This window comes from Euprymna scolopes, chromosome 38, assembly GCF_053919585.1.
Source record: "Euprymna scolopes isolate OS-2025 chromosome 38, ASM5391958v1, whole genome shotgun sequence".
NCBI lineage: Eukaryota > Metazoa > Mollusca > Cephalopoda > Sepiida > Sepiolidae > Euprymna > Euprymna scolopes.
In genome coordinates, this window is record NC_136519.1 from 80,046,751 (window position 1) to 80,070,664 (window position 23,914).

The following is a 23,914-nucleotide window of genomic DNA, read 5'->3' on the forward strand; positions in this document are numbered from 1 at the left end:
TTCTTTTATGGGTCTTTAGATGGTTAAAATAGTTTTTAAGGGGTCAAAAATTGGTCAAAATTAAAAAAAATTGTAAAACATTTTGTACATTCATCTTAGTATATTTTTTTATTTTTTAATAATATCCGTTTCACGTTGATAGAGTAGTAATATTCTCAACTTTGAGTGTTACAGTTTCGGTTTCGATTCTAACTGATGGCACCGAAATGTTTTTTTTAATTTTTTTTTTTTTTTTTTGCTTTCGAAATCACGACTCTATAATAAGATATACGAAATCTGGACGAATTAAAATATCATATTTAAGCGTATTTTACGCACGGGTAAAGCTTCCCTCTTCCCCGCGAGGCTAATATATAAAAGGCACTACGTCTGTCTGTCTGTTTTCACATTTTCAAACTCTATCTCTTCCGAGATTAAAAGTTACAGAACGGCGCTCGAAGAAGCCGCAACGGATTGGATTTTTACAGGCCATTCTTCTATGGGTCTTTAGCTGGTTTAAATAGTTTTTAACGCGTCAAAAAGTGGTCAAACTTGAAAAAATCGTTTTACATTTAATACATTCATTTTATTTCATTTCAATCAGTTCATATGCGTGTTAGTACAGTGGTAACGCCACCAGCTTGGAGTGTTAACTGATGGAATCCAAATAGTATTTTGTTTTTACTTTTGAAATCTGGACAAATTACAATAACTGCTAAGCGTATTTTACGACCGGGCAAAGCCGGGCGTCCCCTCCTGCTAGTTTGTAGATAAATCCCGTCTTTTTTATATGTCATAATGCTTTGTTTATAAATTAACCGGAAATAAAAAAAAATCCGTTTTTGCATATTCTTGGGTTCGACATTAATAAAATACAAATATAAATGAAGAGAATGACATGGTTAAGTGACCAATACTAAATTTGGACTGGAACCTGAAATTACCGGATGTAACATAATTGGACTTTTCTAAAAAAAAACAAAAAAAACAAAGTCAAACCTAACCATGAAAAAGTCCCGCTGAGTAAAATAGGACATTTTAAATAATATCTAAATGACCGACACTTAAAGGCACTCCAAGATTCATTGTAGGAGGTTTTGTTTCCGGATAACAAAGAAAATGACAGGTTTTTCTCGATTATATTTAGAAAATCGAAATCTATTATTAGGCTAACTATGAGTTTTTCTTCTAGAAGGTTCTTTTTATGTATAGTTTCGTCATCTAAAATAAGTGCTATTTGGAGACTGATATGTTTTTAAAAAAATACAAACATTGGTCATCGTCTAATTAGCCAAAATTTGTAAATCACTCGTCACTAAGTTTCTGTGCATAACTCTTTCTTTCACTGGATCTTACTCTGTACAATTTCTATAATTTTCTCTCTCTCTCTCTCTCTCTCTCTCTCTCTCTCTCTCTATATATATATATATATATATATATATATATATATATGTATATATATATATATATACACGTGCATTTATAAAAATATATATACTTCATACATATTAAATAATATTTTTTATCTCTCTCTCGTTCTTTATCTTTCTATTTCTCTCTCTCCCTCTCTATCTCTCTCTCTTTATATATATATATATATATATATATATATATACAGGGTGACCAAAAAAAAAGGACCCCAACACTAATTAGGAACCATTTCTTAGTGTTTTGTCCGAATGAAATGAAACTTTGGTCATAAGTAGTTTATTTTATTCAAAATATCACATCAAAAAACTAGGATCTTTGGCCCTTTTTCCTCCGTTGACTGTAAAACGCTCAGAAAAACAGTTGAATGCCCTCTGTGTGTGTGTTTTTTTTTTGATCACCATGTATACACACACACACACACACACACACACACACACACACACACACACACACACACACACACACACACATATATATATATATATATATATATATATATATATATATATATATATATATATATTAGTTTTGGGATGATTAATCGGAATCGGGGAAAATTGGAGCTTTTTGGGTTATCGGAACCGGTATCAGAATAAAAAAAAATTGAACCTACCTTCCGGTGCCAAAACCGATTCATTAAATTATGTTTTTTTTTTAAATTTTAATTTAAGAAATATCTTTCACTGATTTTAGTGATAATAAAATAATATATATTTATTGATGGAAATTTTCAGTAAGACTTAAATCTTAAGATCAACCCATCACAAAAGTGCTTTTACGTTTGAGAAAATATATGAACATTTAAGATGTGTTTTCTACAAAATAACACTTATTGTTAAATATTTAGAGATTTATAAAGAATCGGAATTGGAATCGAAGTCGGTAATTTTATCGGAATCGGAAATTTCTTACAGGATCAGTAATTGTATCGGAATGTAGAAATATATATATATAAATATATATATATATATATATATATATATATATATATATATATATATATATATATATAGTAATTTATAAAATATATATGGCGATTAAGCTACACTGAATATTCTGTATATATATATTTAACTCTTTTTCGAGAACAAGTAGTTAATAAAACATGTTAAAAACAGCTTGAAATATATATATATATATATATATATATATATATATATATATATATATATATATAAGAACAAGTAGTTAATAAAACATGTTAAAAAAAACACTTTGAAAAAAAGTTAAAAACATATTTAATTTTAAAAAGGAGACACTGAATAAATGGATAGTCCTTAATCCGCGGAGTTTCGAAGAAATGCTTTCCTTCTCGTCAGAGGGTAGGAATTAGCAAAATGCGGGATCGGATTTTGCTTGCAACAGTATTTAATGAAGCTACAAATAAGACAAAGATCTTACTTGATAACAAAAAGTGAAGCCGGGGGAATAGGGTGAAGAAAAACATGATTTCACGTGAATGGATAGTCTGGTGAAGGGTAAAATTTCCAATGACGGTGAAATCCAAAAATGCAGAATCCAAGAAAGTTGGTTAAATTTCCATTCGCACAAGTAAAATCCAAGGGAGTCGCGTAATCGGAAGATGGTCCAAAATAATGCAAAAAGCAGAAATCCGTGGAATAATTCACAAATAGGTACAAGGAAATGGGAATGAATTCCAATATATTATTAAAAGAAAGATAAAATGTGCGTAAATAAGATTGAAAAAATTTAAAACTCGACTGTCGAGGTAAGGCTAAATTAAGAATATATATATATATATATATATATATATATATATAAATATATATATATATATATATATATATATATATATATATATATATATTAGTGATGATATGATTCCAATATTTTCCAGATTCCGATATAATTACTGATTCCGTACTAAATTCACGAATCCGATACTATTACCGATTCCCATTCTTATTAATTTCAACATATTTAACTGTAAATTTGATATTTTCCTCGATTAGCGTAAAAACACACGTTAAATGTGCATATATTTTCCAAACATAAAAACACACTGTGGGGTGGGGGTGACCCAAACTTTTAGCTGTATTGGTAGTTTACAATAAATAAATATTTATTATTTTCACATTAATTCCAGCAGTGGAAGATCTGATGGTAAATAAAATGAAATGAAAAAAAAAAAAAATAAATAAATAAAGGAATCGTTTTTGGCATCGGAAAATAGGCTTAAAAAATGTCCGATTCCGATATCGAATCTGATACCTCAAAATATTCAGAATTTTCCGATTCCCAATTCCGATTCCGATTAACTGTCCCAACACGAATATATATATATATATATATATATATATATATATATATATATATATATATATATATATATATATATATATATATATATATATATATATACAGAAAAAGGACTCTGATTTATGAATGTATAAGTTATGAAAAGGAAGGATTTTAAACAGATAGCTTCGAATTTGGGGGTATCAAAACCAAAGCAAAATATGATGAAAGTAAAAATAAAATAGATAAACCCCATAATTTATTATACCATACCTGTTCACACTGAAACTCTTATCACAATATTCTGTGGATCTATATTAAAAAACCTTGTTAAACTTTGTGACATATTTCCATTCTATGGAGGTCAGGCAAACTGAAACATAATTATCAAAGTATACTTACGCAGATAGATATGAAAAGTCTTTATTAAAGTTTGTGCCTATTTTCATGTTATGGAGGCCAGGCGCGAACGCAGACCCCACAATTTTATTATACCATCCCTATTTAAGTTAAAACATACTTATCAAAGTATTATTATGTACATCTATATCAAAAACACTTGTAAACGTTATTTTTTTTATTTTAAAATTTTTTATTTCCATATTTTGTGGACCAAGCGCGTATACAGACCCCACAATTTTAATGAATCATCATTATGCCAGACCAAACATACCCATTCCTGTGTCTCGATACATCTTCTATCATTATATGTGATCAGTTTTCTATAATAGTCAACCATAGGAGCCTATTCGTGACCAGACACACACGCAGACATTCAGCTTGATATATATATATATATATATATATATATATATATATATATATATATATATATATATATATATATATATATATATATATATATATATATATATAGTCTTGGAAGTTTTTAACCTTTAAAACTAGACAAAAAAATATTTTTTATCATTCGTTAGAAAACCATCTAGTCAGTAAGTCATTTAATCACCTGCAATCACTGCTCTCGAATTTACTATAATACCAATAATTTATTTTTCAAGGGATCATCAGTTGTTTACCATGAAACACTGTTTCGGGGATATATATATATATATATATATATATATATATATATATATATATATATATATATATATATATATATATATATATATTCTAGGTGAATATTTTCCAGAGATGAAGCAACCAATGTATTTTTAATGAGATTCATACAAGAGTGCTCAATACCGAAGTAGGACTAGATATACTTTTCATTTGTTTTCCATAAGCATCTATATGTCGCTACACATTAATGAGCATGTTTCAGCCAGCCAGTTACAAGTAACTGGAGACCTCTTTAGAGACGTTTATTGCTTATACGAAAGTAGAGTCTGTAACCTACGGACTGAACTTTAGTCTACGCAATATCGCCTAAAGTGTTCTCTAGTTACTTGTAACTGGCTTACTGAAACATGCTCATGAGTGTGTAAGGACATAGAAATGCTTATGTAAAACAAATACAATATATAACCTTCATAGTGTGAGATAATATACAATTATTTCCACAGCAAGACAACAGCACATATATAAAAAATAACAGTATAATTACATTCCAATATCCAAATATGTATTTTTCATGCAAAACAACTCCCCCAGCTACATTATATTATGTTGGCCTTTGGGACAAGATCAAAGTGTAGTATCTGTTCAGGCAGATACTGCAAGCAAAGACCATATGTGTGGGCAACCTCACATATAAGACCTTGGTCAATGTAGGGGAAACCCTTCATACCAATTGTCACTATCCAACTCCCCTACTCCCCGGGGAGTTGGTCCCCATTTCCCCTTCACTCCTCACATTAAAAATTGGCCTTGTGCCTAATTTGCTCGGTGGGGGAGCAAATAAATACCATCTGTTCTTCAGATGCTGCACTTCTATTTCTTGTTCTCTTTCGGTGGAGGAGAAATCCTTCACGACTGAGACAATTTTTATTTTTGTACCTTTTCTCCACGTTAAAAAACGACCCTGGTGTCTAACTCTGTCCCGTGGGGAGGCATAGTAAATAAGTACATTATATTATGAGGCATTTTTTTTCTATGCAAGAAAAGAATTTCTGAAGAGTATGTGGACGGAAGTATTGACATAATAATAACCGTGTGTTTCTGCATAACGAAACGCATCTGTAAAAAAAATGTACAAATTACATATAAGTAAATCGCAATATATCCGAACAGTCAGTAAGGGTTTAAACTTCTTACCATGGGGTCTCGATTTCGAATCTCGCTAGATTCAGCCACTCTGATGAGTAGTAGACGAGGAAACACGTGTCAGTGGATAATTATATTTTTAAAAATAATATATATATGCCGCTCCCCATGTGGGGGTACCAAATTGGTTAAAGGGAAAATTATTCCCAACTCGCATTTAGGTAAAAATGCTCTTTCGTAAATTATTGAATTCATTCAAGACGTATCGAAAAAACAAATAACATATACGTAAATCGATATATATATATATCCGAACGGTCAGTGAGGTGGACGACAGGTAATGGTTTAGGCTTCTTACTTAATATGTCTCTGATGAGTTGTCTTGCGAATACCTACCATTCAAAGAAACACGTGTAAGATGAATTATATTACTAATGAAATAATATGAGTGATGTCTATGAATCTTTGGTTTGGTATGTTTACTTCCGATATATATATATATATATATATATATATATATATATATATATATATATATATATATAAAATAAATGACAAAAATCTATATTCCAAAATACATGATGAACCAACCATCTTATAATTTACTCCTTTAATTCAGTTTACTTACACAATTCTTGACAGCATTTTTTTCGTAGCGCAAAATCAATCACTTAATTATTATATCAATCAGTGAATCTATTTTTCCCTTAACTCATCAAAAGAAATAGCAACAATCAATCCATCCAAAGGAAATAAAGTGTGATTCGACATGATTTAAACCCGAAAATTGGAAGAGAAGCTGCAAATACCTTATAATAACTGATTTATTTTGCGCTACGAAACAGATACTGTGAAGAATATTTAATGTTAACTGAATTAAAGGAATAAATTATAAGATGGTCAACAGCATCAACTTTGGAATATAGTCTTTTTTCATTTATTCACTATATTGCTCTGTAATTACATTGAGCTTCTTAAATAAGGATTGGTATATATTATAAGAGCATATATTTCCATAGAAATATATGCTCTCATATATATATATATATATATATATATATATATATATATATATATATATATATATATATATATATATATATATTAGTGGAGATGGTAATTAATAAAAACTGAAGAAAGTGCTCAATACTGTTGTAGAGCAAATATGCGTTTTATTTTTTATTACCGTATCTTTCTGTTAAGTTACATTATTGTTTCGGCTACACGGCCGTTTTTTGGCCGTCTGTAGCGTCCTCAGACTTTTACAGAAATGTTCGCTATTTTGGGATGAAAGAGTGGAAGAGTGAATGAGGTCAGGGTGGGTTTGCGAGGAGGGCGGAAGAGGAAGAGAGGAAGGGAACAAGGAGGGAAGGTGGGGGGCGTTTTGTATGTCGATAATGTTTTAGTTTTGGGGTTTAAGGAACTTGTGGGGGGCTCTGGGAAGTTCATTTTTGGTGTGGCTGAGGGCATAGGGATACATGAGGGGAAAGGGAATATGTGGGGTGGGAGGAGGGAGGGTTACTTTAGAATTCGAGTCTTAGTGTTAAAGTTTTTAGCGTCTCGTTGGTGAGGTGATTTCTTGGTATGTCTTGAGCTGTTGGGTGTTCGCTTATGTTTGGAGGCGGGGGAGGCGCTATGATTCGGTTTATTTAATTTATAAATTTATTATATATATATATATATATATATATATATATATACTAGCTAGTAGAATGCGCTTAAAAATTCTATTTTAATTTTGCGTATGTATTATTATACACCTATTGATTATTACGAGGAATAATTTCCCTAATCGAATAATTCGCGAAAAAAAATAAGTAACTAAATAAACAAACAAATAATAATGATAATGTTGTTCATCAAAATCCGTCGTCAGCTGATATTTGGGCTTGGCGATGAATGTCCTGGAAAAGTCATTTCTGATTAATGTTTAGTTTAAAATATGCAAACGAAGAAATGATTTGCGGCGATTTTAAATGGTACATCTTCTTTAATCATAAATTGAACTTATTAATAAGAAATTTTTTTTTTTAATAAAATGGTAAGATACAACCGGGCTTGAACAGGGGATCGTTCGAGCTGTAGTCGAATGCTCTACAACTGAGCTATATCTTCAGATTACAATAAATCTTATTGTTTTTTTTTTAGGAAAAAATGATTTGCTGAGATTTTATTATTTCCTCGGTCGGTGTAACGTAAAATACTCCCATGTAAAAAATGTTGTAACCCATAAGAGAGAAAGATTATTTTAAGATCGGATATTTTCGATTCTCGATACTTATCGGATGAATTTCTGTACAAAACATATCTAAGAACACTGCCAGACATATAAATTAGCTTTGTGTGAAATTTTAAAAAGATGTTACATGATAAGGGCTGTCCCCTTTTCATGTAAGTATAAAAATGGAGAATTTAGTTTGAAATGAAAATGAAATAGCATAGGCGGAATTCGAACCTCGTAATCTAGTTTAGAAATGGATTACGTGTGAGAATTTAAAAATAAGTAAAACAAACATTTGTTTAGAATATAGATAAAATATTCAAGAAAAGAATGTGAGCTGTCAAGTTTATTATGAAATTTTAAATCGAAAGAATTCAGCTTATAAGATAATGTTTTTAACATATTGGATAAATAGGTTACTGAGAAATAGGAAAAGTTTTGGACACGTATGTCCAGGACACGTGAAAGAATGCACATGTTTTAACATGTGTATGACGTCACGGAAAATAGAAAGTTCGAGGGATAGAAAAACTTTGGTTAGAAAACAGTCAGTGAAGAGACTCAGGGACAGTCAGACGTCTGGAAGCGAGACGTCACTTCAAGAAAAAATGTGAGACTTTGAATTCTTGGTGATGGAACGGCCGGTCGTGAAGAATAAACCATCAAGTATTTTTTGTAAAGCTCGTCTTGTGTCTTATGTTTCTTATACAAAGGTAAAGTCCAATTGTATTATATATTTGTGTTATATGTATTTACATGCACGTCTCAACATCATCATGTCCTCACTCAAAGAGTTTTCTTCTTCTTCCATTCTACACAACAAGGAATGAACATTTTAATATAAGAATCATAACATGAACAATCTCTCTAAGTCTCTTACAAGAACATCTCTCTCTCTCTCTCGTACAACATCCCTCACTATAATAAGACTCTTCCTAAGACTCATCTTTTAATAAAACACTGTCAATGAAACCCCTATATGTAACAAAGATAAGCTCAGCCGTTTCGGAATCTATGAGGAATAAACTCACACACACACCTTTTATATAATAATAGAGATTGGTATAATTGTTTTTAATATCTACAAACACTAGTATTTAATCCCTTCGGGAATCATCAATGCATTTCTGTCTCCATTAGCAAGGAACATACCCCTCGGCCGGTGTAAATCGCGTCGGAAATTTAGTTGAAATTTACATTTTATGAAGTATTAGTCTAGAATTATTTTAATATCACGATTAAGCACGTGGACTAAGTGACCGACTTTTTTCGTTTCAACAAACACTGCCCCAACAATAAGCGCCCGGACTTTAAAGGAATAGGCATTATATATATATGCTCCCAAATTCAAAATGGATATATTTTTTTAATTTTCCAGTGTTGTATTCATAAGATGTATATATATATATATATATATATATATATATATATATATATATATATATATATATATATATATATATATAATAGAAAAATGACACATAAGATATATATACATATTTGTTTATTTAATAGAAAAATCCTATTGAAAATTCATTCATATATATATATATATATATATATATATATATATATATATATATATATATATATATATATATATATATATATAACGGCTAAATACAGACCAAAAAGCATAATGAATTAAAAAAATAAAAAATGAAAATAAAAGGTTAGCTAACCAGGTTTCGTTCCTCACTTATCACGGCTAAATCGAGGAAAATACGATTTAAAACAAAAAAAGTCATGAATATGGCGGGGTAGGAAAAACAAAAAACAGAAATAAACGGGAGAAAAATTACATAGAGACTAAATTAAGTCCAAGTAGATTTTCTTTTTGCTTCATATTCATGACTTTTTTAGCTAACCTTTTTTTTTTCATTTTTTATTTTTTTTAAATTCATTATGCTTTTTGGTCTGTATTTAGCCGTTATAAAATTCTGTACCCCCCGGATATTTTTCATATATAAATTTCTGTGGAAATATACTCTATTTCCTTATATTTAAGAAGCTCAATTTCATTACAGAGCAATATCTCTTCTATTCTTCTATCTATTTTCTTCTATTCTATCTTCTATCTTCTTCTATATAAATAAAATGAACTCATTTTTTCCCGTCTGATTTTGACATTAATAGGATTAAAAATCAAGATATTTCATGCAAATATAATATGCACAAACGGCAGAACAATATCTGAGGTGTGTTATAGGCTTATTATTTCTCAAATTCCTCGATAATCTTAGATTTCTATACTTTTTCTGCTGAGAAGTAACGGCCAAAATCGGTTAAGATCAATGGAAGTGGTAAAATATTTTCTCTCTAATAAATTCCTCCTCCCCCTGCCACCACTTAACACCGTTTGGGGATCGTTCACAAGGAACAGTTGAGAAGAGAACACCGGTTTGGCTTGGTAGTTCTTTCATGTGAAGTTATTTAAAATCACTAAACTAAGCTGCAGTGCTCTGTGGCGTAGTGGTTAGCGTGCTGGACAATTCACATTATATTTTCACGTTCGCGCCGACCTACCGTAGTCGTTTTTTTTTTCCTAAACAACTGGAATGGACTTTTCTTGGTGGCCGAACTGTTAACGTTGCAGATGTTTGTTTGTTTTTTCACACTTTATTTTCCTACTTTTACTCATGACTCCGGGTTTGATCCTTCCTACTTACCTACCATAACATTTTTTAAAACTCCCCCCCCCCGTCCCGGAAACAAACACTCGGGCAACGCCGGGTACCCCCGCTAGTAATGAATAAATGACAAAAATCTATATTCCAAAGTTCATGATGTTGACTATCTTACCATTTACTGATTGATTTTATGTTACGAAATGTGTGGCCCCGACAGATCGCCGACTCCCAACGTCGTGTATCGTGGGTTTTACATTCAACTTATTCAACTCTTATGGCCGGATCATCATTTTCTCGCTAGCGACCGTCGATGGAAACAAACGTGGTTTCACAAAGTAGAAATATTAAAATAAAACAAACACGAAAAACACACGCTTCACATATATGTAAGTTGAAATCTGGGTGTGTCTGAAACTATAGTCCAACCCCACCCCCCGCATACTTTCAAGGCTATGCTCGTCTGTCAGTCGCAATTCGGCTCTATCTCTGTTTCACAGTCAGCTCTAAAAACTGTCCATACATGTCGCTATCAGCTCCCATCCGTCGCAACCGATAGCTTGATATAAACTGTCTTCTCTGCGTCGGTATCTGAAGTCGCCCGCACTCCCGGCCACCCAGCAGCTGTCCTTCCCTTGTAGTCTGTAGGCTTGTATTGTCATTGTCAAATCTGTAGGCTTGTATTGTCATTGTCAAATCTGTACGCTTCTATTGTCATTGTCAAATCTGTACGCTTCTATTGTCATTGTCAAATCTGTAGGCTTGTATTGTCATTGTCAAATCTGTACGCTTCTATTGTCATTGTCAAATCTGTACGCTTCTATTGTCATTGTCAAATCTGTAGGCTTGTATTGTCATTGTCAAATCTGTACGCTTCTATTGTCATTGTCAAATCTGTACGCTTCTATTGTCATTGTCAAATCTGTAGGCTTGTATTGTCATTGTCAAATCTGTAGGCTTGTATTGTCATTATCAAATCTGTAGGCTTGTATTGTCATTGTCAAATCTGTAGGCTTGTATTGTCATTATCAAATCTGTAGGCTTCTATTGTCATTGTCAAATCTGTAGGCTTCTATTGTCATTGTCAAATCTGTAGGCTTGTATTGTCATTGTCAAATCTGTAGGCTTCTATTGTCATTGTCAAATCTGTACGCTTCTATTGTCATTGTCAAATCTGTACGCTTCTATTGTCATTGTCAAATCTGTAGGCTTGTATTGTCATTGTCAAATCTGTAGGCTTCTATTGTCATTGTCAAATCTGTACGCTTCTATTGTCATTGTCAAATCTGTACGCTTCTATTGTCATTGTCAAATCTGTAGGCTTGTATTGTCATTGTCAAATCTGTAGGCTTCTATTGTCATTGTCAAATCTGTACGCTTCTATTGTCATTGTCAAATCTGTACGCTTCTATTGTCATTGTCAAATCTGTACGCTTCTATTGTCATTGTCAAATCTGTACGCTTCTATTGTCATTGTCAAATCTGTAGGCTTGTATTGTCATTGTCAAATCTGTAGGCTTGTATTGTCATTATCAAATCTGTAGGCTTGTATTGTCATTGTCAAATCTGTAGGCTTGTATTGTCATTATCAAATCTGTAGGCTTCTATTGTCATTGTCAAATCTGTAGGCTTCTATTGTCATTGTCAAATCTGTAGGCTTGTATTGTCATTGTCAAATCTGTAGGCTTCTATTGTCATTGTCAAATCTGTACGCTTCTATTGTCATTGTCAAATCTGTACGCTTCTATTGTCATTGTCAAATCTGTAGGCTTGTATTGTCATTGTCAAATCTGTAGGCTTCTATTGTCATTGTCAAATCTGTACGCTTCTATTGTCATTGTCAAATCTGTACGCTTCTATTGTCATTGTCAAATCTGTAGGCTTGTATTGTCATTGTCAAATCTGTAGGCTTCTATTGTCATTGTCAAATCTGTACGCTTCTATTGTCATTGTCAAATCTGTACGCTTCTATTGTCATTGTCAAATCTGTACGCTTCTATTGTCATTGTCAAATCTGTACGCTTCTATTGTCATTGTCAAATCTGTAGGCTTGTATTGTCATTGTCAAATCTGTACGCTTCTATTGTCATTGTCAAATCTGTAGGCTTGTATTGTCATTGTCAAATCTGTACGCTTCTATTGTCATTGTCAAATCTGTACGCTTCTATTGTCATTGTCAAATCTGTAGGCTTGTATTGTCATTGTCAAATCTGTAGGCTTGTATTGTCATTATCAAATCTGTAGGCTTGTATTGTCATTGTCAAATCTGTAGGCTTGTATTGTCATTATCAAATCTGTAGGCTTCTATTGTCATTGTCAAATCTGTAGGCTTGTATTGTCATTGTCAAATCTGTAGGCTTGTATTGTCATTGTCAAATCTGTAGGCTTGTATTGTCATTATCAAATCTGTAGGCTTCTATTGTCATTGTCAAATCTGTAGGCTTGTATTGTCATTGTCAAATCTGTAGGCTTCTATTGTCATTGTCAAATCTGTACGCTTCTATTGTCATTGTCAAATCTGTACGCTTCTATTGTCATTGTCAAATCTGTACGCTTCTATTGTCATTGTCAAATCTGTACGCTTCTATTGTCATTGTCAAATCTGTAGGCTTGTATTGTCATTGTCAAATCTGTAGGCTTGTATTGTCATTATCAAATCTGTAGGCTTGTATTGTCATTGTCAAATCTGTAGGCTTGTATTGTCATTATCAAATCTGTAGGCTTCTATTGTCATTGTCAAATCTGTAGGCTTCTATTGTCATTGTCAAATCTGTAGGCTTGTATTGTCATTGTCAAATCTGTAGGCTTCTATTGTCATTGTCAAATCTGTACGCTTCTATTGTCATTGTCAAATCTGTACGCTTCTATTGTCATTGTCAAATCTGTAGGTTGTATTGTCATTGTCAAATCTGTAGGCTTCTATTGTCATTGTCAAATCTGTACGCTTCTATTGTCATTGTCAAATCTGTACGCTTCTATTGTCATTGTCAAATCTGTAGGCTTGTATTGTCATTGTCAAATCTGTAGGCTTCTATTGTCATTGTCAAATCTGTACGCTTCTATTGTCATTGTCAAATCTGTACGCTTCTATTGTCATTGTCAAATCTGTACGCTTCTATTGTCATTGTCAAATCTGTACGCTTCTATTGTCATTGTCAAATCTGTAGGCTTGTATTGTCATTGTCAAATCTGTAGGCTTGTAATGTCATTGTCAAATCTAAAAGGCTCGATCTAAAAATACCTACAGATTCATTGTTTGTTACTTCCTATTTCATTGTACATTTGGATGACACTTCCTATCTATTGTTCCCCTCTCAGCACTTAGTGACTCGTGGGTCACCTTCATAGTAGCACACAAAATAACAAATCGGGACCAGAATTTAAGACAACACCTGTTGCTATGGTTTATTAAAAGCACAGCATCTCGATTGCTGCTCTCTGTGAGACTCGTCTTGCTGGCTCAAGGCAGTTTGAGGAAGTTGCTGCAGGATATACATATATATTCCCTCGCAGCACTTAGTGACTCATAGGTCACCTTCATAGTATCAAACAACAACAACAACAACAACAACAACAACAACAACACCACCACCACCACCACCACCACTTGATTTCTTTTGTGAGATATATAGTGTTTATTTATGATTCTCTCTACTTGAATAAGTAATGCAGAGGAGAATATTACTTTCCTTCTCCTCAATTTGTTTCCAGGTGTATTTTCTTAAATAAGAATTAGTTGAAGATTTTGACCTGCACAATATTATGTAGCTGATGGGTGTGTATAACAATATTGTCAGTGTATATTTAACTTATTTCTATTAACTTATGAGTGTTAAACATTCTGGTAGTGACTCATGGGTCAACTTTATAGTACCACAGTCGTCTCACCACGTTTTGGCCAACAAATCCTCTGGCTGGCTTTGGGTAGGATTGAAACGGCTATCTTATGACAATGCTCACCTGGAAACCTAGGGATTTGACGTCTCCATCAACTGCACCACGTGCCTCGAAGGGCGATAAAGGTTGGATTTTTGGTCTCATAAATCCAAGTTTTTCATACTTATCTAATCTTCCATCGTCGGGTCCGTACCGAATGGTATATTATTTTTATTACTGGAATCATTTGAGATGAGTAATTTGTATATTTATTTTCGGACTCATATCTTTTATTCCAACCGAATATATCAGAGGAGACAGCAAACTGTATTGTTATGGTGACTGAACTGATGTATTCATGACAGAAAAGTTACATCTACCTGTTACAGATATTGACGGTGCGAGACACTTAAAAGAAATTTCTGCTACGAACGTGTGTCAGAAGCAGGGATGCGTCATTTAATTTTTTGCAAAAGTGCATTGAAAATAGTTGTGACTATGCAGAAAAATAAATTCTGAGGCACGAAAAGTCGCACGTTTTAATAATACAACTTCCGTCTTCGTAGTTCTTCAACTTTTTTTAAATTTTGGAACTTTTAACAGAGATCCAATGACGAATCTCTGTTTCTGACACACGTCTATGATAGGAGTTGCTTTTTAAAGTCTCGCATCGTCAGTATCTGTAACAGAGAGACGAAACGTTCAGGTCATGAATGCATGCGTTCAGTCAACATAACAAGGCTATTTGACATCCGCTTTGATTCATTTGGGCGGAATAAAAAAATAGGAGGCATTACTTTTGGAACGACTCTCGTATAACAAAGCACGCTCCAGGCGCCCATGCACAGCCATCGTTCATCTCTGCCAAATTGAGAATGGTGGTGAGTGTGGAGAGAAATAATTTCTGAAGCACAAAAGATAGCCGTTGAACGTATTTAAAAGGTTAAGGAAGGACACCTTAACGTCATATACAGAGAGATGTACGAAGTTTATGTGAAAGTAGCGAGACATTCCAACGCACCCTATACTACAATTGAATTGAATCCTGAAATTCTATTATCGTATATCAGCGAATTCTCGGTATCAAAATGAAACCAAACCGCGCCTTCAAAAAGCCCGAATGAGTAAAAAGTAACAGTCATTAAAAACACAATGGCTACCACTTAAAGGCACTCCAAAAATTTAAAGTGTTCCGGTTTTATGATAAGAAAGAACCTATTATTTGGATTCATTGGACTACTGTTCTCATCTTGAGTGTGATTTTCACAACGTTTCGGTCGATGTAACCTCCGACCTTCTTTAGGTGTATTCTGTCGAACTTGGAAATGTTTCTGTTGAACTCGGGAATTTGGACGGAATTTTGAGCTGAAGGTAGCATGCTCTATAGTTATAGTCCATTGATTTAGTATACGTGCTTTGTGTCAAACTAGCCTGGGTACCTGGCGTTGCCCGGGTGTTTGGTGGTGTGTCATATTTGTCGTCCGAAGGGTCAAGCTACAAAACGATACCGATCTCGTGAAAATCCGTCGCCTCTGTCTAAAGTTTTAGGCAGACATACATACATACATACATACATACATGCATACATACATACATACATACATACATACATACATACATGCATACATACATACATACATACATACATACATACATACATACATACATACATGCATACATACATGCATTTAAACACACAGGTGAGATTTATATAATAGAATATTTAATATACTTTATATCTTAGAACTGCACGCCTGTGGAACTCTGTTCCGTCTGCCTGCTTCCCACCTGACTACAACTTGGATGTGTTCAAGTCCAACGTTAACAAATTTCTAATGAAGCGCCCCCTTAAGTAAACACTTCATCAAATCTCCACACTAACGTAATGTACTTGCAATAATCCCTATCCCTGAGTGGCTTCCGGGCCTTGATAAGTGGTGACCACTGTGTAAAAAAAAAAAGATCATTGGTTGAATATGGTTAAATTTGTGCTTACTTTTACTGTGCATTGAACGGAAACTTAGTTCGCTGTACCTTATCATAGCAAATGTCCGTACAAAATTTCAGGCAGATCGGCGCAGTAATTTCTTAGAAAACTTCTCAAGTAAATTGATATTACACACATGAAACTCTGATCCCTTTTGAAGTAATTTCCTCCGGCTGCAATGCAGTTGTTTGCTGTTCCAACGACTTCTATAAGACCTCAGGTTAGGTTTCAGAAGGAATGCTACCACTTTGTACCCTTCTCTCACTGGCTCCCCTCCTCTCGCGCTCTGACTTCACTTGACTACTTCGTTGGGTCATACGTCGAGAACATCTATCTATCTATCTATCTATCTATCTATCTATCTATCTATCTATCTATCTGTCTGTTTGTCACAGCCTCTTTCATCTCCTCAATTTTCTTATAACGACAACCTCTAAGGTTTTCCTTGAGCTTAGGGAATAACCAAAAGTCACAGGGAGCAAGATTTGGACTATAGGGAGCCGAATTGATCAGCTCGACCATCTCCCGCTATCATGACAACGTCTTTCCTTTCTGATTTTCTCTTAGCACCCTTGGGACAAACTTTGCGCAAATCGTCTGCGTCTTCAGTTTCTCATGACTGATTGTGTGTACAATTCCACACTGACATCAAACTATGTATTTATTTATAAACACACAACAGTCCGTTTTCCATGAAATTCTTTATTTGGCCAATCAACTCTGGTGTTCTGACTTCCTTACTTCTCCCACGATTATTATCATCCCTCACAGACTGCCTGCCTTCCTTGAATCTCTCATGCCACTCAAAAACTGATACTCGATTCATGCAAGATGGCCGAAAAGCAGCCCGAAGCATTCCACGCGTTTTCCGAGTTTAAAACATAATTTTATTGCATATCGTTCTTCTAAAGTGTCATCACGTCGAGCTTGCATGTTTGAAATTCACCAGCTGTGACAATCAGGCTTTAGTAGGGTGTATTCCAATTCCTGTTGTATCTGTTCATTTGAATCTGAAATCATAAAAATTGGTCAGTCATCTCATAAGATGCATAGCAATAACGTACTGAATTTTCAAGAGTCTACAACAATTTTAAATGTCTGTATAAAAAAAAGTCTATGAGAATTTTAGATGCCTGTACAAAAAATATCGAAAAACTTTTTGAAGGCACATCGTTCAAACGTATATATAGAGGCTGTTGCAAAGAAGTGCAGGTTCGCAGAAAATCAAATAATAATGATTTAAATTATTTTTATAGATACACTAAACAATGATTCAAGCAAACTATATCAAAGTTAATTTTTCAGTCTACATTAAGATATAATAGCGTAATAACCTAATATCATAATCTGTTCCGCAACCCCATTGGTCTAATTCCTTTTTGTATGTTTCCAAAAATATAAGCTATTGAAATGTAGAAGTGAAATAACACACAACTGTATGCACAGAATAAACAATGCATAAGAAAAATTAAATAAAATAAAATATTGAAATGAAAAACTAAACTCTCGCAACACTTGAAAATAGAAATAGAAAAAATACTCGCTCGCTCGTACGTGTTGAAATAAGGTCACGTATTAATTCGACACATTTACAACGTAACAAAGACAGAATCACCTCTAAATAAAATAGAACAAAAAAAGAGAAGCCCTGTCATCGGCTAATAGAGATATTAATCTATGGATGGTGTTATTTTTTATTTTTTATTTTTTTACATAGGCATCACCACATTATCAAGGCCAAGAGGCCACTCAAAGATAAGGGTTAAAGAGTGTACAGTAGAAATTGGACAATATAGTAATCATTAGTAATGAAAATTTGGTAAATTTGATAACTTATATTGAACGGCTCATCAAGAACTTATTTACGTTAGACTTGAAGACAACCATATTGTAGTCAGCTGGAAAGCAGGAAAACGGAAGACAATTCCACAGGCGTGCAGTTCTAAGAAAGAAGCTTTGTTCATGGAATCTACGTTTAGGTTTAGGCACAGATAAAGAGTGGGGGGAATTATTGATAGTGTGTGCAGCTAGACGAGTGTTTCTTGTGAAAGTTTGGCGAGGGGGGACTATAGATTGGAGCTCAGTCGAACACTTTCCATGAAAATAACGATATATCAGAGATAAACTCGCAACATATCTTCTGTGAGATAGAGGTTGCAAGGAAGAGAAAAGGACATCTCCTACGAGGCTACGAAGTCTATTTTTAACTCTATCAAGGCAGGACAAGTCCTTTCTAGCAGCTCCTGCCCAGATGTGGCAACAGTATTCCATCCTTGACCGTACCTGGCTCTTATATAGATAGAGAATAGCATCAGCAGTGAGATATCTACCGGATCGATAGAAAGATCCCACCATTTTTCCAGCAGCCTTGGCAACAGATTTGATGTAATTCAGATTTAAGATCAGGAGTAATGGTCAAGCCCAATACGTTTTGAACGAATTCGATTATTTATCCGTAACTGGTGCAACCAGATCGGGCTGTCAGAAGATAACTCCCCGACACAAATGCACCTACATTAAAATCTTTCTGTTTTTGTTTTTCTTTTTAATTTTTTGTAAGTCATGTTCTGCAAATATATACTCCCACTTCTCTACTTAAAAGTCTTGGATATGGCCTTAAACTATATCCGATGGTGAAGCCCCAGCTTGCGGGCTTTAGGAAGTGTAGAGCCACTCTTTAATTGCCATTGCTCCCAGGTCCACTCTGACCCGGAGTGGTAGTACTTGTTAGGGTCCCAACTATGGGTTAAATAGAAACCGACTTGAAAAAAAAAACCCAAATATATTCTATTAAAAAAAGTGTATTTCTACAAATCTACTATCAAACAGTGTATGGAGTTTCGTTGTCATATCTCAGCTGGTGAATCTCTGTCCCATTTGGAAGTTCTTGATAAATTGCAGAAACGTATTTGTAATTCGATCCCCCCTTCCACCCTTTCCTCTTCGGTCCTGGATATGACCTTAAACTATATCCGATGGTGAGGCCCCAGCTTGTGGACTTTAGAGAGTGTGGAGCCACCCTTTAATTGCTATTGCTCCCAGGTCCACTCTGACCCGGACTGGTAGTACTTGTTAGGGTCCCAACTATGGGTTAAATAGAAACTGACTTAAAAAAAAAACAAAAAAAAAACAAAAAAACAAATATACTCTATTAAAAAAAATTTCTCAAAAATAACTAGATTCGGCATTAAATAACCTGAAAAGGGTTGATATGCCGTAAAACAAAAACAGCCAACCTTATACGTAAGTGCATTTTTACCTAAACGCGAGTTGGGAATAATTTTCCCTTTGACCAATTTGGTATCTCCAAATGGGGAGCAGCATATATATTATTTTTAAAATATAATTATCCACTGACACGTGAGTGACTGAATCTAGCAAGATTTGAAATCGGGACTCTACGGTAAGAAGCGTAAACCCTTTTCAAAACGTAAACGAATAAAATAACATCTACGTAAATCGTGATATGTTCAACAATCGTGCGAGATAGCCCGGTGGTAGAGGTTTATGCTTCACACTCCATAAAGCCCGCAAGCTGGGGCCTCACCATCGGATATGGTTTAAAGCCATATCCAAGACCTTTAAGTTAGGAAGCCAGTAGAGAAGTGGGAGTGTTAGGAAGCCAGTAGAGAAGTGGGAGTGTTGAAAAAAAAGGGGGGAAGGGGAGGAGGCTATTGTTTTTGTTTTGGGCTTTGCAAAACATGACTTTTTAAAAACAACCTATGGAGGGGATATAACAAAGGATTTGATTGGTTGGCCAAATTGATTTTAAGGTCAATAGGTTCAGCATGTCATGATCTTAAAAAAAATAACATTTTTTGAAATACTGCATATCATATTTCTGGTGAAATTACATGGGTTAGGAAACTGCGTGGTTATTGGAAACGGAAATTATTTTACGATTTCTGACAAAATCGGATGTTTTTAAACAAAGTCAACCCGCACCTTCGAAAAGATCCGATCAGTAAAACAATACAAAGATGGCAGGCACTTCAAAATTCTTAATAACAATCGCAGTTTCCGGATGACAAAGCTAAATACAACTTTTAATAACGCATCCCATCGAATTGGTTTGCACTTTTTTACATGGAAGTTTATGACGAATAAATAATTCAAAATGTCAAAGTGCAGTACCTGTTCTGATGCTACAATTCATATTTTCTGTCCTTCTCGACTATTTTAGTCTCAATTTAGAGTGCTCCCTTGGGAGTAACTGGGTGTTATCTTCACATTAACAACCGGTTTGTGGGGATGCAAGTAAATAGAGACTTCCTATTCGATAAGAAATTGAAATGCATTGTGAGAGATCTAATTTCGTTACTATTTTTTTTATAGGATTTTGTAAAATCCTGAGATCATTTTTATTTTTGTCCCAATCCAGAGTGCCTCTTTTGGGGGAGCAGGATTTTTCAGCATTAAAATCAAACCTCGCGCTTACCTTTGTCCTGCTGGAGAAGTCAAGATTAACGCTGATCAAAGTTAACAAATTAAAAAAAAAAAATAAAACACTTTGAACTTTGAACTTTGAGCTTTAACCTTTTATACTTGTTCAACTCTTACACTTTCGTTGTCTTAAGTTGGGAATATGTATTTTTAAGGATAGATTGTCATTAGTTTTACAAAAGAGTCACTGCTTATGAATATTATGCAAAAAGAGACAGACCCCAGTAAGTTAAAGAGCAAACTAGATAAGTTTGAAAATGATATTTGGAAAAGATTAGTAAGAAACCAATAAATATTGAAATCCGGGGAACGTAGAAATATTGTCATTGCTCTTGGAAATAACTAAATAATATTTATGTCAGAGTTAGATATGAACAATGCAGTTTATAAATAATGATGAAATAAATAGGTTATAAATGAAACAATTCATTTAGGAATTTCTTTGTTACCAGAGGCGTGGGAATGCATGTGCAAAGCGCACGTGTAATTTGAAACGTGAGGGAGTCAAGTTGTTGATCACGCTACGATGTCATCAAGAAAGGAGATTCACAATATATTGAAACAGTGTTCGAAGTTAGAGACAGTCAGAGTCAGAGTCAAACATAACACACACACACACACACACACACACACACACACACACACACACACACACACACATATATATATATATATATATATATATATATATATATATATATATATATTGTAAAAAGAGACAGATCCCAGTAAGTAAAAGAGCAAACTAGAAAGGAAAAAATGCAATAAAGAAAATTGCTAGATTGAGCACATTATTTGCACATTTTCTCTTCAACAAAAGGTAAGTTATTTTCTATTTTTTCCAATGTCTTTGTGACTTTATATCCAAACCAATTTCCATATTTTAATGTAAACTAATTTTATATTAATCTGTTTAGATGTATTTTAATATAAATAAAATTTAATTTTTCAGGTTCCAGTTGAGGACCGTAAATACCAAAAGGGCCGAAAGGTTCCAGAGTAATATTCCCCCCTCCTCTTACTCATCTTCTCGAAATGAAGAACCAGAAGAAGAATATTTGAAATCCTTCATTTAGCTAAATTATTTATGTTAGCCTATTCTTATATGTGCGTATTTATATTTGTGCATATATGAATTGATGGTTGTTTCCTTTTTGAAAATTTTTGAAAATGATATTTGGGAAAGGTTAGAATCGAACCCAATAAATTGAAATCCTAGGAATATAGAACGATTGTCATTGTTCTTGGAAATAACTAAATATTATTTATGTCAGAGTTAGATATGACCAATGCTGTTAAAAAATAATGATTAACGAATACGTTTTATTGATACAATTGAATTGATGAATTTCTTTGCTTGCCAAAAACGTTTTCGGACATACATAGGCAAAATCCACATGAATGAACTCCATGTGGCGAGACATGTTTTGACCCCATCAAGAAAGGAGATTCCCAATATATTGAGACAGGGTTCAAGGTTAGTTGGAGAGAGTAGAAAGACAGCAGACGAGAGCTGGAGAGCAACTTAATGAGAGCTGATGCCCCTGGGAGGCGAAGGGAGGGAAGAGGAGACCTAGAAGTCGTAAAGGCTCGAATCCCTGACCACTATATTCACTAGCTGGTATCTATAAAGAATAATCTATATTTTTACACTGTTTGTTTTCGTCTGTCGTCATTCCACCAAAAGAAAAGGTAAATGTGTTTTGTCTAAGTTTGAAAATTATATTTGGAAAAGGTTAGAATCGAACGCAGTAAGAAAAGTTTAAAAATGAACACATATTGAAATCCTAGGAATGAAGAACGATCTTCATTGTTCTTGCAACTAACTAAATATTATTTATGTCAGAGTTATATATGAACAATGCAGTTTAGAAATAACGTTTTGTTGATTTAAGAATTTCTTTGTTACCAGAGGCGTGTGGATGCATGTGCAAAGCGCACGTGTAATTTGAAACGTGAGGGGGTCACATTGTTTGACCACGCCTTTCAAGTCATAAAGAAGGAAAAATTCCAATATATTGAGATGAGTTCGAGTTAGTCAGAGAGAAGACAAAGCCGGAGCTGATGCCCCTGGAGGCGAAGAGGGGAACAGTAGACCATGTAGTCGTACAAGCTTGAATTTCTGATTCATCACTCAGTCAGCTGGATGGATAAAGAATCACCATCTATATTTTATAAACTGTTTGTCTTCGTATCATCATTACAGAGTTCCACACACTCTCACTCTCTCTCTCTCTCTCTCTCTCTCTCTCTCTATTTCAATTAAAAAGGGGCCATTTTTGTCAGGCGAATACTGTAAATTGTTACAGAATTCACAATAAATTAAATTATTAATTCACATGTCATGTTAAAAGTAAACACGTTTTAAAATAATTCATAAATAAAATTTCGTTGCATCTGCACTTAAATAGCGAAACTCGAGATCTTTAATATTGAATTTCCAAGGCAAACCAGTGGTCTCTATTTAATTGTCATGTTACAGTATATGAATATATCCAAAAATTAGGGAAAACGATAAGGTAGAAAGAATTATGATATAAAAAATTTTCGACGAAAATTAGCGAAATCAAATATTTTGTTAATAAAAAGGAATGTAAATAGCATGTAACCAATTTTTAATAAATTTTGCTTTTTGCTTTGTTTTTAAGTTAGGAAGCAAAAATAAAGAATCACCATCTATATTTTATAAACTGTTTGTCTTCGTATCATCATTACAGAGTTCCAAAAGGAATGTAAATAGCATGTTACCATTGTCAATTTTTAATAAATTTTGCCTTTTGCTTTGTTTTAGTGTTATGAAGAGGGGCAGACCCTAGTAAGTGAGGAAGCAAACTAGATATGTTTGAAAATGATATTTGGAAAAGGTTAGTATCGAACCCAGTAAGAAAAGTGAAAAAACAATAATTATTGAAATCCTAAGAACGC